This window comes from Trichosurus vulpecula, chromosome 1 (assembly GCF_011100635.1).
Source record: "Trichosurus vulpecula isolate mTriVul1 chromosome 1, mTriVul1.pri, whole genome shotgun sequence".
Lineage (NCBI taxonomy): Eukaryota > Metazoa > Chordata > Mammalia > Diprotodontia > Phalangeridae > Trichosurus > Trichosurus vulpecula.
Window position 1 is genome coordinate 525,942,860 of NC_050573.1, and position 18,126 is coordinate 525,960,985.

Genomic DNA, 18,126 nt, shown 5'->3' on the forward strand with positions numbered 1-18,126 from the left:
AGATCCCTTCTGGCTTCAAATTCTTTAATGCATGACTTTTAAATAGTTATTCTATAGATTGTCTGTTCAGGGTCAATGAAAACATGTGTAATTATATTCATGAATCACTCATTTATAGATTTTTTTAATGCCCTTAGTAGTGACTAAAAATTTTAGGGCCTATCAGACAGAGGACATGCTGCTACATTCATAGTCAGGAAGACCTAAATTCAAAGCCTTTCTATGACACCACTTAGCTATATGCCTCAGGGCACTAATGATCCCATTCTACATAGTGACTCTTCCACACATTTGCTTTTGTTCTCGAACCTCTCATTGCTTTCCCTCTCCCCACTCTGTAAGCCAAGAGCCTTCCCTCATGTTTTACAGAGGCTATTCAGTGAACTTCTTTTCCTGTCTTCCTCATCTGCCATCACTCAGACACCTTCTGCCATTAATCCCTCCTTTATGCTTGTATCACATGATTGCTTCCCAAGGCTAACTCCTCTACTTGTTCAAGTGATCCCATCTCTTCTAACAGATTGCTCCATCTGTCATTCCTACTCTTATACTTATTGTCAATTTGTCCCTGTCTACTAACTCATTTCCTACTGCCTACAAACATGCCCATGTGTCTTCTATCCTGAATAAACCCACTTGTTACTTTCCTCCCTGCCATGGTCCTTTATCTCCCCTGTCTTTTGTAGGTAATTTCTTCAAAAAGTTTACAATACAATAAAAAGGTACAAAGGTCCCTTGTAATAGGTGCCTTCACTTTCTCTCCTTGCAACCTCTTTTTCTTCTTTGGATTTTATAGACTTATTTAAAACCTTTTGTTGTCATTTCCTTGTTGTTCAGTCATGACTGACTCTTCTGGACCCCATTTGTGATTTTCTTGGCAGAGTTACAAGAGTGGTTTGCCACTTTACTTCCCCAGCTCCTTTTACAATGAGGAAATGGAGATAACCATGATTAAGTGACTTGCCCAGGGCCACACAGCTAGTAAGAGTTTGAGGCCAGATTTGAATTCAGTTCCTTCTGACTCCAGATCTGGCTCTCTATCCACTGTGTCACCTAGCAGACCAAAAAGTCTTTAATTTAATTGAAATGCTATTATAATAAGATATGAACTGTCTCATTGCTCACTTTTTTTTTTAGTAATTCAAGGTTTAGAATCACTACAATCTAAATAATACTGATATTAGAACAAGGTGTTGAGAGTTTGTTGAAATTTTTGCCTTTCAATCTCAGTTCAGGAATTTTAAAAATGATAGGTAACAAATAGGACATCCTGATAAGAAAGCACTGTTCTGAAGAGAGACAAGTGGTTCTTTAAATGTTGTCACTGTCTTCTTAAGGCAGATTTATTGATGTCTGATTTTTTTGTCCTTTTTTCCATTGATGTTTAAAATTTTGATTTCCAAGTTCTCTTTCTTGATCTGGCCTTTCCCCACCCATTGAGTGGGCAAGGAATATGATGCCAATTTTACATATGAATTCATGCACAAACATATTTCCATATTAGCCTTGTGCAAAAAAGGCAAGAAAAATAAAGTGAAAATCAATATGCTTCAATCTCCACTGATAATTCATAATTTCCCTCTGGAGGTGGATAACATTTTTTCATCATGGTAACTCTGGAATTTATCTCAGATTATTGCATCAAACAGTGTGACTAAATCTTTCACAGTTGACCTTGATTATAATTTTTCTGTTACCATGCACATTGTTCTCCTTTTTCTGCTTTATTCACTTTGTGTCATTTCATATGTCTTCCCAAGTTTTTCTGAAACCATCCTTTTTATCATTTCTTTTTATTTAACTTTTCAATTTAATTTTTTTCACTTCTTATAAGACAATAGTATTCCATCATAATGATGGGGGTGCTTGGGTGCTTGTGCTTGTGCTAATTCTAACATCACATTTCTCCCTAGCCTCTGCTTGGGTGCCTGTGCCTGGACCCCAATTCCAAAACCACATCCAGCGCTAAAATAATATCTCTCCCTAGCCTCAAAAAATCTATCCCTAGCAGTTTTTCTCTAGCAAAGCAGGACAGCATGCCCTTATCTCTCCTCCTGATACTGTGGCCAGCTGTTCCTGTAGAATTTATTAGTTTGGACACCCTGTGTATGTGCTGAACTGGCTGTGTACTAGGACACAGAGATATTTGCTACTCATTGGCCTATCATGTGCATGCTAGTTCCAAACATATGTATGCTCCCTTACATTCATCTTGTCTGAGAAGGCATTGATGGAAGCAACCTGGATATTTCCAGTCAGCCCTGACTGTTAGTTGACTTAGTGATGTTTCAAGGCAAAAACCACACCTCCAGGTGGCCCTCCCTTGGGCTATTTCCCAGTGAACTCTGGGTAAGATACCTGCACAGTAGATACAAAAAAAATGCATGTTTCTTTAAGAACTGACTACCCCTTAACCACTCCTTAATCCCACTCTAAAACACCTAATTGACATGTTTCACCCCAAAATCTCTTATAAAAACTTTATCTACACCTCTGAAAAGTTGCAGGTTCCCTAAGAACTCTTGCCTGCTGTAAAGCATAATAAATCTTTGCCACCTTGACTTAAAAAATGCTTGGGTCGATGAATTCATTCCAGATGGCCCAGACCCCCTCCAATACTCATGTTCTTGAGGGGCACCCCCATCAACTACCTGTCTTGGAACTCCAATCTTGGGGTTCCTGGACCTCGTCTCCCCACACCCTCAACAATAATTATACCACAACTTGTCCAACCATTCCCCAATAAATATGTATCCTCTCAATTTCAAGTTTTTTGCTATCACAAAAAGGCCTGCCTTAATATTTTTGTGCATATGGGTTTTCCCCTGTTCACTCCTCTCTTTCAGATATAGATATTGTAGTGGAATTAATGGACTAACAGGTTTATGTAGTTTTATAACTGTTTGGGCACTGTTACAAACTGTTCTCCAGAATGATTGGATCTGTTCACAACTCCACTAACAGTGTCCTATTGTACCTGTTTTTTCACATGGCCTCTAGCATTTGTCATTTTCATTTTCTGTCAGATTAACCAATCTGATAGGAGTGAGGTGGGACTTCACAGTTGTTATAATTTGACTTTCTCTAATCTACAGGGATCTAGAATATATTTTTGTGTGACTATTGGTAGCTTTGATTTCTTCTTCTGAAAACTACCTGTTCTTATTATTTAACCTTTTATCAATAGGATATTGCTCTTGAGTTTTGGTCTGCTTTTTAAAAAATTTATTTTTATTTTTTACAAATTTGGCTCAATTCCCTACATATTTGAGAAATGAGGCTTTTTTCAGAGGAACTTGCCATAAAAATCTTTTCCCCATGTAGTTTTTGGATCTACTTCAAATTTTGGCTGAATTGGTTTTGTTTGTACAAAAACTTTTAAATTTCTTTTTTTTTTTTGGAGGTGGGGAGGCAAGGCAATTGGGGTTAAGTGACTTGCCCAAGGTCACAGTCTAGTAAGTGTGCCAAGTGTCTGAGGCCAGATTTGAACCCAGGTCCGGTGCTCTATTCACTATGCCACATATGTGCACCAACTTTTAAGTTTCATGTAATCCAAGTCATCCATTTCACTTCCTGGGATCCTCTGCATCAGTTGTTTGGTCATAAAACCTCCCCTAATTCATAGGTCTGAAAAGTAATTTTTTTCTATGCTTCCCTAATTTGCTTATGACCTCACCTTTTACCTACAGTATGCACCCATTTTTTCTTCTAGTTGTACGGTGTGAGATACTTATGTATGCTTAGTCTCTGCCAGACTGCTTTGCAGTTTTTCTAGCAGTTTTTGTTGAATAGTTAGTTCTTGCCTTCAAAGTTTGGATCTTTGGACTTATCAAACACTGAATTACTGTGGTCATTTACTTATGTATATTGTGAATCTAATTTATTTCATTAATCAACCACTCTATTTATTATTCAGTACCTGATTGTTTTGATGATTATTGTTTTGTAATATAGTTTGAAAGTTACTAGCACTATGCTTACTTTCTTCACTTCCGCTCCCCCTCAATGACTCCCTTGTTATTCTTGAACTTTTGTTCTTCCAGATGAATTTTGTTCTTTTTTCCCCCCTAGTGCTATAAAATATTTCTTTAGTAGTTTGATTGGTATAGCATTAAATAATTAAATTAATTTGAACAGAATTGTCATTTTTATTATGTTGATTTGGCCTAACCTTGAACAATTAATATTTCTCCAGTGGTTTAGAGCTACCCTTATTTGTGTGAAAAGTCTTTTGCATTTAACCAGTCCTATATTCCTGGTATAAATCCTACCTGGTCATAGAAATCTTTGTGATTTATTACTGTGGTCTCCATGCTACTATTTAATGTTTTTTTGCATACATATTCATTAAGGAACTTTGTCAATAGTTTTATTTCTCTGTGTTTGCTCTCCTTGGCTTAGGCATCAAGACCATACTAGTGTTACAGAAAGAATTTCATAGAATTTTTAAATCTAATTTTCAAATAGTTGACATAGTATAGGAATAAGTTGTTCTTTACATGTTTGCCAGAATTCACTCATAAATCTACATAGTCATAAGGATTTTTTCTTAGGGAGTGAATCTATGGCTTGTTAAATTGCTTTTCATTAGTGTAATTTACGTATTTTATTCTCTTGTGTTAGTCTGTTAAATTTACATTTTTGTAAATATTCATCCAGTTCACACAGATTATCACCTTTAAGGGCATATAATTGGAAAAAATAGGTCCTAATAGTTGCTTTAATTTTATCTTCATTCATAGTGCATTCACTCCTTTCATTTTTAATACTTGTAATTTGGTTTTCTTTTTTTAAAATCAAATTATCCAACAATTCATTCATTCATTCATTTATCTATCTATCTATCTGTCCATCTGTTTGTTTACTTATTTATTTACCATCTTTATGCCAATGACTTTCAAATCTATCTATACTGTGCCAAATTCTCCACTGATCTCCAAGTGCCTTGCAGACATTTTGAACTAAATTTCCAGTATACATCTTAAATTCAGTATGATCAAAACAGAATTTGTTATCATTTCCCAAAAACCCCTTCCCTACCTTCTCTATTTCTGGCACCATCTTACTCCCAATCCCTCAGATTCACTGTGTTAGAATAAGACTTGATTATTCACTATCTCTCACTTCCTCGTATACAATTTGTTGCTAAGGCCTGTCAGTTTCACCTTAATAACATTTGTTCTCTTCTCCAATGCTACTCCTAGAGCAGGGCCTCATTACCTCACACCTAGATTATTATAATATCCCACTGGTGTGTCTACCTGCTTCAATTTTCTCCCCACATTATTTCATTCTCCATTTAGCCATGAAAATGGGGTCACTAAAGTACATCTGTGATCATGTAACCACCTTCCTCAATAAACTTTGATGGGTCCCTAATGCCTCTGGAGCAAATACAAAATGCTCTATTTGGCATTCAACACCCTTCATATAGTAGTACCCTAATACCTTTCCATTATTTTTCTACCTTACTCTCCATCACCTATACTTTGACCCAGTTTCACTGGCCTCCTGGATGTTCCACAAATAAGGCACTCCATCTCAGCTCCAAGTATCTTCTCTGGCTATATTCCCCATGCCTGGAATGTTCACTCTCCTCTGCTCTGACTACTGACCTCCCTGTCTTCCTTTAAATTCCAATTCAAATTTTACTCTGCAGGGGAAGTCTTCCTCAACCCCTCTTAATTCCAGTGCCTTCCTTCTGTTAATTATTTCCTATTTGTCCTGTATATAGTGTGCACTGTATATATTTCTTTGCATATTAACTTTCCCATTCAGCTGTAGGCTCCTTGAGGGCAAGGAATATCTTTTGCTCTTTATGAAACCCCAGCACAGCACAGTGCTTGGCACATAGCAAGCACTAAATAAATGTTGATTGACTGATTGATAGATTGATGCGTCTCTTCCAAAGTCAAGTTCATTGTTCTTCTGACTAGTCTTTTTTAACTTACCTCTTACATCCTGCCATTTTGAAAAACCAGGTTTAGCAAGGAAAACAAGGTGAGCATCAACCCCTACATGTACCTGCCTTTTGGTACTGGTCCTCGGAACTGCATTGGGATGAGATTTGCACTTCTAAGTATCAAAGTTGCAGCTAGCAGACTCCTGCAGGAATTTTCTTTCAGAACTTATAAAGAGACACAGGTAAGGAGTCACATCATTTGTTTCGATACCTAGGATGGTATTTTATTCAGATGATTTTATTTTCAAAGTAGAGGAATCTCCTATGCCTCATGGACAAATTTAATTCAGCATAATTTGCCCATTTATTGTTAGCAGGCTACTAAAATTAAATGACCATTATTAAGTTAGAAATATACAGAAGGTCAAAAGAGAAACAAAGTGTTGTGTACATAATTAATTTGATTTAACTATCATAACATCCACACAAAATTCTTTGTTGCAAACAATATGGTTTTTGAAGGCCAAAGTATAATAGATCCTTTTAATTCCTTTGCTTTATGAGAGAAAAGTATGTAGGATTTAAGGTCATGGGAGTGAATAAAATCTCTTAATTTTAGCAAGATTCTGGATTCTTAAATATTATTTATTTATTTAATCTTTTTAGTTTTCAGCATTGATTTTCACAAGAGTTTGAATTGCAAATTTTCTCCCCATTTCTACCCTGCCCCCCACTCCAAGATGGCATATATTCTGATTGCCCCATTCCCCAGGCAGCCCTCCCTTCTGTCACCCCACTTCACCCCACATCCCATTTTCCATTACTTTCTAGTGGGGCAAGATAGGTTTCTATGCCTCATTTCCTGTATATCTTACTTCCTAGTTGCATGCAAAAACTTTTGTTTTGAACATCTGCTTTTAAAATTTTGAGTTCCAAATTCTCTCCCCTCTTCCCTCCCCACCCACCCTCCCTAAGAAGGCAAGCAATTTAACATAGGCCACATGTGTATCATTATGCAAAACACTTCCACAATACTCATGTTGTGAAAGATCAATTATATTTTGCTCCTTCCTATCCTATCTCCCTTTATTCAATTTTCTCCCTTGACACTGTCCCTTTTCAAAAGTGTTTACTTTTGATTACCTCCTCCTTCTATCTGCCATCCCTTCTATCATGCCCCCCTTTTTATCTCTTTCCTCCTTCTTTCCTGTGGGGTAAGATACCCAATTGAGTGTGTATGTTATTCTCTCCTCAGGTGAAATCTGACGAGAGCAAGATTCACTCACTCCCCCTCATCTGCCCCCTCTTCCCTTCCTGCAGAACTGCTTTTGCTTGCCACTTTTATGTGAGATAATTTACCCCATTCTATCTCTCCCTTTGTCCCTCTCTCAATATATTCCTCTCTCATCCCTTAATTTGATTTTATTTTTAAGATATCATCCCTTCATATTCAACTCACCCTGTGCCCCCTGTCTATGTGTGTGTGTGTATATATATATATATATATATATATATATATATATATATATATACACACATATACATATATATATATTCCCTTCAGCTACCCTAATACTGAGGTCTCATGAATTATACACATCATCTTTCCATGTAGGAATGTAAATAAAACAGTTCAACTTTAGTAAGTCCCTTTTGATTTCTCTTTCTTGTTTACTTTTTCATGCTTCTCTTGATTCTTGTGTCTGAAAGTCAAATTTTATATTCAGCTCTAGTCTTTTCATTGAGACAGCTTGAAAGTCCTCTATTTTATTGAAAATCCATATTTTTCCTTGGAGCATGATACTCAGTTTTGCTAGGTAGGTGATTCTTGGTTTTAATCTTAGCTCCATTGACCTCTGGAATATCATATTTCAAGCCCTTTGATCCCTTAATGTAGAAGCTACTAGATCTTGTATTATCCTGATTGTGTTTCTACAATACTCAAATTGTTTCTTTCTGGCTGCTTTCAGTATTTTCTCCTTGATCTGGGAGCTCTGGAATTTGGCAACAATATTCCTAGGAGTTTTCTTTTGGGGATCTTTTTCAGGAGGCAATCGGTGGATTTTTTCAATTTCTAGTTTACCCTCTGGCTTTAGAATATTAGGTTAGTTCTCCTTGATAATTTCTTTAAAGATGATATCTGGGCTCTTTTTTTGATCATGGCTTTCAGGTAGTTCCATAATTTTTGAATTTTCTCTCCTGGATCTATTCTGCAGGTCAGTGGTTTTTCCAATGAGATATTTCACATTGTCTTCCATTTTTTCATTCCTTTGGTTCTGTTTTATAATATCTTGATTTCTCATCAAGTCACTAGCTTCCACTTACTCCAATCTAATTTCTAATGTAGTATTTTCTTCAGTGGTCTTTTGGACCTCCTTTTCCATTTGGCTAATTCTGCCTTTCAAGGCATTCTTCTCCTCATTGGCTTTTTTGAGCTCCTTTGCCATTTGAGTTAGTCTACTTTTAAGGTTTTATTTTCTTCAGTATTTTTTTTGGGTCTCCTTTAGCAAGTCATTGACTTGTTGTTCATGGTTTTCTCACATCACTCTCATTTCTCTTTCCAGTATTTTCTCTACTTCTCTAACTTACTTTCCCAAATCCTTTTTGAGCTCTTCCATGGCCTGAGACCAGTTCATGTTTTTCTTAGAGGCTTTTGATGTAGGTTCTTTGACCTTTTGGACTTCTGGCTGTATGTTTTGGTCTTCTTTGTCACCAAAGAAAGATTCCAAAGTCTGAGACTGAATCTGAGTCCATTTTCATTGCCTAGCCATGTTCCCAGCCAACTACCTGACCCTTGAAGTTTTTGTCAGGGTATGACTGCTTGTAGAGAATACTTTGTCCCAAGCTTGTGGGGGCTGTGATGTTGTTTTCAGAGCTATGTCTACACAGCAAGCGCTGCCACACCAGCACTCCTCCTGCCCCAAGAACCATCAACCTGGACTGTGACTCAGATCGAAGCAGGCTCTGCACTCCAGTTTTTTTTTCTGCCACTTAATTCCTCCCACCAGGTGTGCCTGGGGCAGAAGCAATTGCAGTTGTAGTTCTGGAAGCAGCCTCTGAGCTGCACCATGTCTGCTGTCCCCGGGGCAGTGGCTGAACCATGCACTCCTTTCACTCTGTCCACTGCAGTTTTTCCCCACTAACCTTCTCTGTTGTCTTTGGTGTTTGTGGGTTGAGAAGTCTGATAACTGCCACAGCTCACTGATTCAGGGTGCTAGGGCCTGTTCCTCCCAGCTCCTGGTTTGGTTGGTCTAGGTGCAGCCCATGCTGGGCTCTGTTCTGCTTCACTCCCAGCTCCATGCAATAGACCTTACCCAGTGACCATCCAAGCTGTCCTGGACAGGAGCCCTGCTTCCCTCTCCTATTTTGTGGGTTCTGCAGTTCTAGAATTTGTTCAGAGCCTTTTTTATGGGTGTTTGGGGAGTCCTGGGGGAGCCCTTTAGGTAAGTCCCTGCTTTCCAGTCACCATCTTGGCTCCATCCCTAAGATTCTTGATTCTACCTTACAACAGACTAGTATCAATAAAACCTGATCATATAATTAATACACATCTATTATATTTTGCAACAGTCTCTGACATCCAACCTACACTGGGTGTCTATAACAATTATATCAATCTAATAGCCCTTGCTTGGCCTTTTAACTAGTTTGTCTTCATTTGTATAATCTTCTTTTCCTTAAGATATCATTAACACTTGTAACTACTTCTTTTTCTCTTTAATGTTTGGTACTGGTTGCCTATTGAACTAAAATTTTTTTCTTAATTGTTGCAGGTTCCTCTGAAGCTGAGCAAGCGTCCACTCCTTTCACCAACTGTACCTATTGTCTTGCAGGCTATGCCAAGGAATGTGAAGACAAACCAACACTAGAAATTCACCTCATTCTACTCACCCCTATCTACAATCATGTCCCAGATTTTTCTTCCATAATTCAAAGACACTGAATTGTAGGATTTCAAAAGTATCTTAATTTTCCTTATGAACAAAAGAAAGAAAAAGATATGAGCTTTTTTTTTTTAAACCAGAGGAGAGGAGTACTTAGATTTTTTAGATGGTCTTCCCAAGATCTCCATGTTTGAGGTCTATTGTGTAATGTTCAATGGTGTCAAGTGTCACATACACTGATCATGTTCCCAATGAAATGATGCCCAACATATTAGTACAACTTGGTATTACTAGACTATTACTAGACTACAGTGATTCAATGGATGAACACAGAGAAAAGCAAGAATTGAGTATCTGTTCATTATTTTTATCCACAATAATCCTTGACAATTAAAATTTTAGTGATATTGTCAGGAGCATGTCATTTCTTTTAATATTCTGCACTTGATTGAAGCATATTACATTTTGCTTTCATTTTTCCCCATTTTTTTCCTTCAGATCAGTGTCATCTTTCACAATATAATTATTATGGTAATATATTTTGCATGACTAAACATGTGTAATCTATATCAAATTGTTTCCTGTCTTTGGGATGGGGGAGGTGAGAGAGAGAGAAAGAAAGAAAATTTGAACAAAATTTTAAAAAACGGATGTTAAAAATTGTCTTTACATGCAACTGGGGAAAAATAAAATACCATTTCTTTAATATTCTGTAATGTCCAGCTATGTTTCTATAAACCACAAAAGATATTTTTGGAAATGTCTTGTTTGATGTCTAGTCTCCCTTAAAGTCACATCAATGCCATTTAGTTGGATGATCAATTTGTTGGTTTTGATTATCTTAATTTTTTTGGCCAATTAACTGATAATAATGTTCATGCAGAAGTCCAATTTAACACTGATACCTCTGCTAAGGGGATAAATAGTTCTGTTAATTCTTTGTTCTTTTCTGTTCCTTCCACACATATTTGAGTCTCTGTAGAGACTTCCCACTAGATATATTTGGGTTTATTTGGATCAAGTTCAGACTTAGGGCTTCCTTACAAGTTACACTCTTTTGGTTGAGTCCCCAGTTCAGAGTTTCACCTAGAACATCAGCACTTGTCTCCTTTCTTATTTTCTTTGCAAATGGTAAAAGATCTTCAGTTTCTACCTGAATATTTATGCAAACAATCAAATACCAAATAGGTTTTATGTCAGGTAATAAAAAGTGTAAAAGAAAGGCAGTTATACTTAAGTTTATAAACAGTCAAAACAACTCTCCTTACATACCCAGTTGTCCTCTACTTCATCCAAGGATACTATGTGGTTGAGGTGCAATTAAAAGAGAAAAGTATTTGGGGCCACTTAGAAAACCAAGTGCTATCAAAGTTTGTTCCTTCTTATATAGAACTTCTGACCAAGGCATGTTTGATGGAATTCTGTTATTTTAAATCTTCTCACTCCCCCAATAAATTTAATTCCTTTGCTATTAAATAAGGTCTCTTGAATGACTGAAAGAAAAGTCAATGATGGAATATAAAAGGGTACTGGTGGAAAGACTAGATTTTCTTCCAGCTGGTACATTCTAAGATATTTGATTCTTTTTCACCATCTCCAATCAATAATCAACCAACAGTACATTAGTTTGTCTATTTTCCCTCATCCCTTCTAATTTCTGTCATTTCTGATAGGTGTGAGGTGGTACCTCAGAGCTGTTTTAATTGAATTTCTCTGATCAATAGTGACTTAGAGAATTTTTCATATAACTTTTGATAGTTTTGATTTCATCTGAAAACTGCCTGTTTATATCTTTTGACCAGTTATCAATAGGGAGAAATTTGTTGCAAAATTTTTGATGTTATTTCATTGTCTATGGCACTTTTTAGCATAATGTAGTTTTCCTGATTATCTCTTTTAATTAGGTCTATTTTGGCTTTTTCTTTGTCTGAGATTGTGATTTTTTTTTTTTTACTTCAGTGAAACATAATAGTTTCAGCTCTTGCCCTTTATTTTTAACTCTCTCTCGGTATCTTTCTGTTTCAATTGTGTCTCTCATAAACAACATATTGTTGGATTCTAGTTTCTAATCCATTCTGCTATCTACTTCCTTTTTATGGGTGAGTACATCCCATTCATATGTAAAATTTTGATTACTATGTGTTTTATTTCTAAATGCTTTCGTCAAAAAGAGTGAGAAAGAACAGATAGACAAAAAAATCAAATATTTCAAGGCCACATGCGTAACAAGATGGTAAGGCAGACATTTTCTCTGATCCTCAAGATCTCTCAAGGCTAAATAAATGGTGCCAAGTCACAGAGCTGAATACAGAGGGAATAGTACAGTTGACCAGGACAGGAAACTGTGCATATATTGGGGTGTGGGGCTCTCCACCAAGCCTCAGGGAAAGAGAAAAGCATGCTGTTGGGGCCAGTTATGGCCACCCTTAAGTCATTTCGGACAGAGACCTAGGATGGTCAACTATGAATTGCCTAGTGTGGGGGGAGACTGAGAAGTTTTGAGATCTAGCCCCCAAGGAAACCACAATTAAAGGAGAGAGAGACAGGAAATCGGTGATAAGGAAAATAAGGCAGAACAAACCTGAAAGTACCAATGATTTCAGGAAGAAGAAATTTCAAAAATCATAAACATAAACAGATAAGTTAACAGGAAAACATTATTAACAGAAGGAAATATGGCTTCTATATCTAGTAAATGCCCAAAGGCATCTACAAATAAATACTGCGAAATGAAGGAAAAAGTGATCCAATGCTTCAAGAGTCAGAGGACTCTGTGGAGTTTGAGGAGAACCTGGAACCACAAGGTATTGTTCCTGAGTGGCTTGAAAGAGAAATGAGAATTATGAGAGCAGAATTTCTGTCCTGCAAAGCAAAAATCATGAGCAGAATAGAAAAACTTGAATCTACTATGACTCACCAAAGGAACAAAAAAGAAAAGAATAGAGTGGTAGTGCAAATACTCAGAAATTAAGCCCAACCTAGAAGATGAAAAGCAAAAGAAAAATAACATTAAAATAAAATATGCTCAGTAGGTAAGAAAAACCTGCAAATCTTGAAGACTGGGTGCATAGAGACAACATAAGGCTCATGGGTCTCCCAGGTACAATTACATGAGAAAAAAACTTAATTCCATAATGAAGGAAATAATAAAAAGAGCTCCTCAAAAGTTTTGAATGTTCAAAATGAAATTCCAATGGAAAGAATTGATGGATCACCTCTAGGAAAAATGAACAAACAAGCTTAAGGCTGCACAGTAGAAGACAAAATGTGATTCAATTTAATAACTTTTATTCAGAAACAAGTTCTGCAAGCCATCAGGAGAAAAAACATTCAATTACAAAGCAAAGGGCATTTGAATAAAAGAAAACTATCCACACCCACTAGAAAAAGGAAGGGGGAATGAAATAATGTGATTTGAAAAACATAGGCACTTAAGATGCAAGGACAACCAATACTGGCAGGGGTTTTAAGCCATGCCACATAAAGATCATTTGAAGGAAGTGAGAATGTTTTGCTTAGAGCAGACATAGGTGAGGGTGTGCTAGCTGTCTTCAAGTGTTCAAAGGGTTGTCATATTGAAGAGGCATTAGATTTGACCTTTGTGGTAACAGAGAAAACTAGGACCAACCGTGAAAGTTACAGAGAGATAGATGTTGCTTTGATAGGAGGGGACAATTCTTAAGGATTAGAGTTATCTGTAATTGGAATTGTGCTTTTTCAAGGAGTAATAGATTCCCTTTCTTTGGAGTTATTCAGATAGAGACTTGGCATGCTGCAGAAAACATGTTTGTTCATGTATGTGCTATAGTAAAATGGTCTTTGAGGTCCCTTTCAGCTCTGAAATCGTATGATTATGTGATTTCAGGAAGAAGATACAGAGTTTTTTTCCTATCAGTAACTGGAAGTTAGTAATTAATTGGTCACTGAGGCTACTCAATTACTTTGAAAGATGGCTCTAACTCCAGTCAGTATCTGGGGTTTGGTTGTATTGTGTGGCTTCTGTAGAGACTTTCCACTAGTTGTATTTCCATGAAGGATGCCAAGTGAACATATGGAGAGCACTTTCTTCTTATTCCAACTCTGGTACATTTAATGATATAGCTATGTATGCCTTTGCCACCTTTGTGGAGGGTAGTCTTAATGAGAGTTAACATTTATGCATAAATCAAAGTTTGCAAAGAACTCTGAATGCTTTAGTTCTTTTGAATTTGACAACAAACCTTTCTGGCAGGCACTAAAAATAGTTATTCTTCCCATTTCATAGGCAAGAATGTTACAGTTGAAAGATAATACAGCTAGAGCTGGAAAGGACCTCAGAGCTCCCTGAATCCAATTCTCTCTTTTTATTTAATAAGGAAAAATGAGGCTCAGAGATATTATATAATTTTTCCCAAAGTTATACAGGTTGTAAGTTGCAGAGCCAGGATTCAAATTCACTTTTCATGTATCCACATTTATGTCTTTTTTCATGGTACCATGACTCACGCCTTGCCCATGATCATAGACACATGCCTAGTCTGGACTTTTGTATTTGAAGTGCCTAGTATAGTATCTAAAAGACAGTTGGCGTTTAATAAACGCTGGTTGATTATTTATTTTGTACTTTAGTTTTTAATTAAACTTTAACTCTGCTCTGGCTTTTTGATAAGGATTTAATACCTTTGGATTATTATCTATTTAAAATTGGCTATTTAATTATTGTTTTCTGGACTTAACTGACCACCAAAGGTTACCACAAATTTTATAGGTTTGGCTAGACAAACTAGCTAAAGTTAATTATTGTTTTATCAACTTAATTGACTATCAACTGGTACAATGTGTTTTATTTTTCAACAACATAACCATAAAGAAGAACTTTGAGACTTCTTTGATAAAGATTTGAATAAGGTTCATAAAGCTTCCCAGCTGAATCTTGATTTAAATTAGCTCTCCTTTTGATAAATCTAGTTCATTTCCTACTACCTGCATAGTGAAAGTGAAAAATTCCTGAGGATTAGAATAATCCAGAAATGAAATTGTTTTTTCTTTGAAAGTAGTGGGTTCCCCTCATTGGAAGCCTTCAAACAAAGGCTGGATGGGCAATTCCTTGGTATTTTGTAGACAAGATATTTGTTCATATATATGTTGTATAAGATGGTCTTTGAAGTCCTTTTTAACTCTGAAATAGTATGATGTGATTTGAGAAAGAAGAGGAAAAGATTTTTTCCCCATAGGTACCTGGAAGTTAGCAGCCAATAAGTAGCTGAGTCTTCTCATTTGCCTTGGGAGGATTGCCCTCACCTTGGTCAGCATCTGGGATTTGGTTGTCTAGTGGGGCTTCCCTGGAGACTTCCACCCTGAGTGTTTCCTTGAGGATGCCTAGAGAACAAATAGTGGACACTTTCCTCTCATCTCAATGTTTTGGGATATTAAAAGCCATAACCATGTCTTATTTTGCCTCATTTGGGAAGGGCAGTCGAAAAATTAACAATAAGGTTTTCTGAAAAATGCAATAAAGGGTAGCTAGGTGGTCCATTGAGTAGAACACTGGCCCTGGAGTCAGGAGGACCTGACTTCAAATCCGGTCTCAGATACTTGACACATGTACTAGCTGTGTGACCTTGGGCAAGTCACTTAACCCCAATTGCCCTGCCAAAAAGCAAAAAAAAATGCAATAAAACATTTTCCAACTCTAAGGAAAAAGCTAACATTTATCAAATAATAGGTAATAATAATTTTTAAAGTTTTAATGTTTACAAAGTATGTTGCATACATTGGTTCTTTTGGGTTTCACAACAAACCAGTGGGGAAGGCACTACAGATGTTGTTTTTCCCATTTCTCAGATGAGAATGCCAAGGCTGAAAGATGATATGTCTAGAGCTGGAAGGGACTTTTGAGCTCTTTAAATCTATCTCTCACGTTTTATTGAGGAGAAATGCAAAGCCCAGTGATGGAAACAAAATTTCCATTATCATAGAAGCCATAGGTAGCAGATGCTGGATTCAAGCTTATGGTTCATGAATCCAAGTTCACCTTTTTTTCCCTTGGTTCCATCACTCATGACTTCACACACACATACAGCACGATTGTCACAGGCAGGAGTGTTGTCTTTGTATTCCAAGGACTAAGGCTGGTATATAGTAGGTACAATGTTAGTGCTGTCATCTCCATAAGTTGATGAGAACCAAAGTCCTGCATGGGCCATAAAACTGATGGAGCCTCAACTAGAGATATCATGACTTCCTACTGCCACCTCAATATTTGCTACCTTTATTTATTTTTTAAAGGTTTCTGATAGCTCCAAGGACTTTCCTTTAATTTTGCTTCAGAGTTTGGATCTCCACTAATAGCTCACTAAGAAAAAAAAATCCCCCAAACCAGACATATTTACAAGTAAATTGTATGAATCATCTAAGGAAAAATTAACCACAATACCATATAAGCTATTTGAAAAATAGGTAAAGAAGGAGTCCTACCAAATTCCTTTTATGACACAAATATGAGACCTGGGAAAGTAAAATAGAGTTATTGAGTGAATTCCTTAATGAAAATACTGGGAAGGAGATTACAGTGATAAATCACAAAAAACCATACACTATGACCAGGTGGGATTTATACCATCAATGCAGAGCTGATCCAATATTAGGAAACTATCAGCATGATTGCCCATATAAATAATAATAATAATTACAAAACCATATTATTATCTCAATTAATGCAGAAAAAGTTTTTGACAAAATACAATACCCATTCCTGTGAAAAACACTAGAAAACATAGGAATCATTGGAGGCTTTCCTAAGATAAATAGTATCTTTCTAAACCAAGAGCAGGCTTTATATGTAATGGGGATGGATTTGAAGCATTCTCAGTAAAATTAGGGGTGAATCAAGGATGTCCATTATCACCACAATTATTCAATGTTATGCTGGAAATGCAAGTTAAAGCAGTTAAAGGAGAATCAAAATTGAAGGAATATATATAGGTTTTGAGGTAACAAAGCTATCACTCTTTCCAGATGATACAATGGTATACTTAGAGAACCCTAGGGAATCAACTAAAAAGTATTTGAATCAATTCACAACTTTAGCAAAATTGCAAGATATAACATAAACCCACATAAATCATCAGTATTTCTACCTTCTATGAACAAAACTCAACAGGAACAAATGCAAAGAGAAATTCCATTTAAAATGACTGCAGACAATATAAAATACTTGGGAGTCTACCTGCCCAGACAAACTGAAGGATTATAGAAAAGTCATCAGAAATGTGTCATTTCTAACAGTACCTTCAATGACAGCAAATGGAAGGCAGCCTGTTGATCTTTCCTTGTTTCTGCCATTTTTGTTCCTGGTATTCTTCCTCTTCAATCCATAATTTGCAAAAATGGAGTTGTTTTGAGCTCTTCTCCTTCTTTTGCTAGTCACCTTAGTTTAGTCAACAGCTCCTGCTCAGTTTCCTCTACATGGCTTTTCAGATGTGGTCCTTCCTTTACATTTCCCCAGCCATTTCACCAAATACAGACTTCATTATCTCATATGAGGTCTAATAGAACAGTCAACTAAGTGTTTTCTTGGTCTCTACTTTATCCCTTCTTCTGTCAAATCCATCCATCAAAGAAGTATTGGTACAGCTTGTCTTAAACATTACTTTTATCTTGTAATTCCTTTGCTCAGGCAGCTATAGTGATCTTCTGTTCTTCAGTGGATCAAATAATATTCCTGAAGTTATCATTTCAATTCCTCAACTCTGACCCCTAACTCTTTTCTGACCTAATTTCTTTATACAGCCATATACCAACTTGACCACTATAACATTACTTATTAATTCTTTACTTTTTGATTTAATTCATTCCATTATCACATCTAGAATTCACCATGCATAGGCTCCCATTCAAATCTTTATTTTCTTTCTCCTTATCCATCTTCAGGGAAATTTGTGGAGTTCAAAAATATACCTACTCCAAAACAGAGCAAGAAGCTTCAAACTTTTCAGGGGACCCTAAATTTCTGCCCTACTTTCTTTAAACAAAATAACTGAACCATTTCTTCTTCTACTGAAAAAAGGGAGTTCACAATATTTGATGCAGTATCATGTGAATGCTTTGAAATTTTCCAGTTGATTTGAGACTGTGCCATTATTTTATGACAAATATTAACCATGCTTTTTATCATCAACTTTTGGCCTTAACTTTTTCTTTCAGTGTCAGCAAGCCTTTCCTGATTCCCTTTTCTGATAATGCCTTCCCTTTAAGATTCCTTCCATTTATACTATATAGTTCTTAACTGTACCTAGTTGGTTTCATGTAGATTCCTCCATTAAAATATGAGCTCCTTGATTGCAGGGACTGTTTTTTATT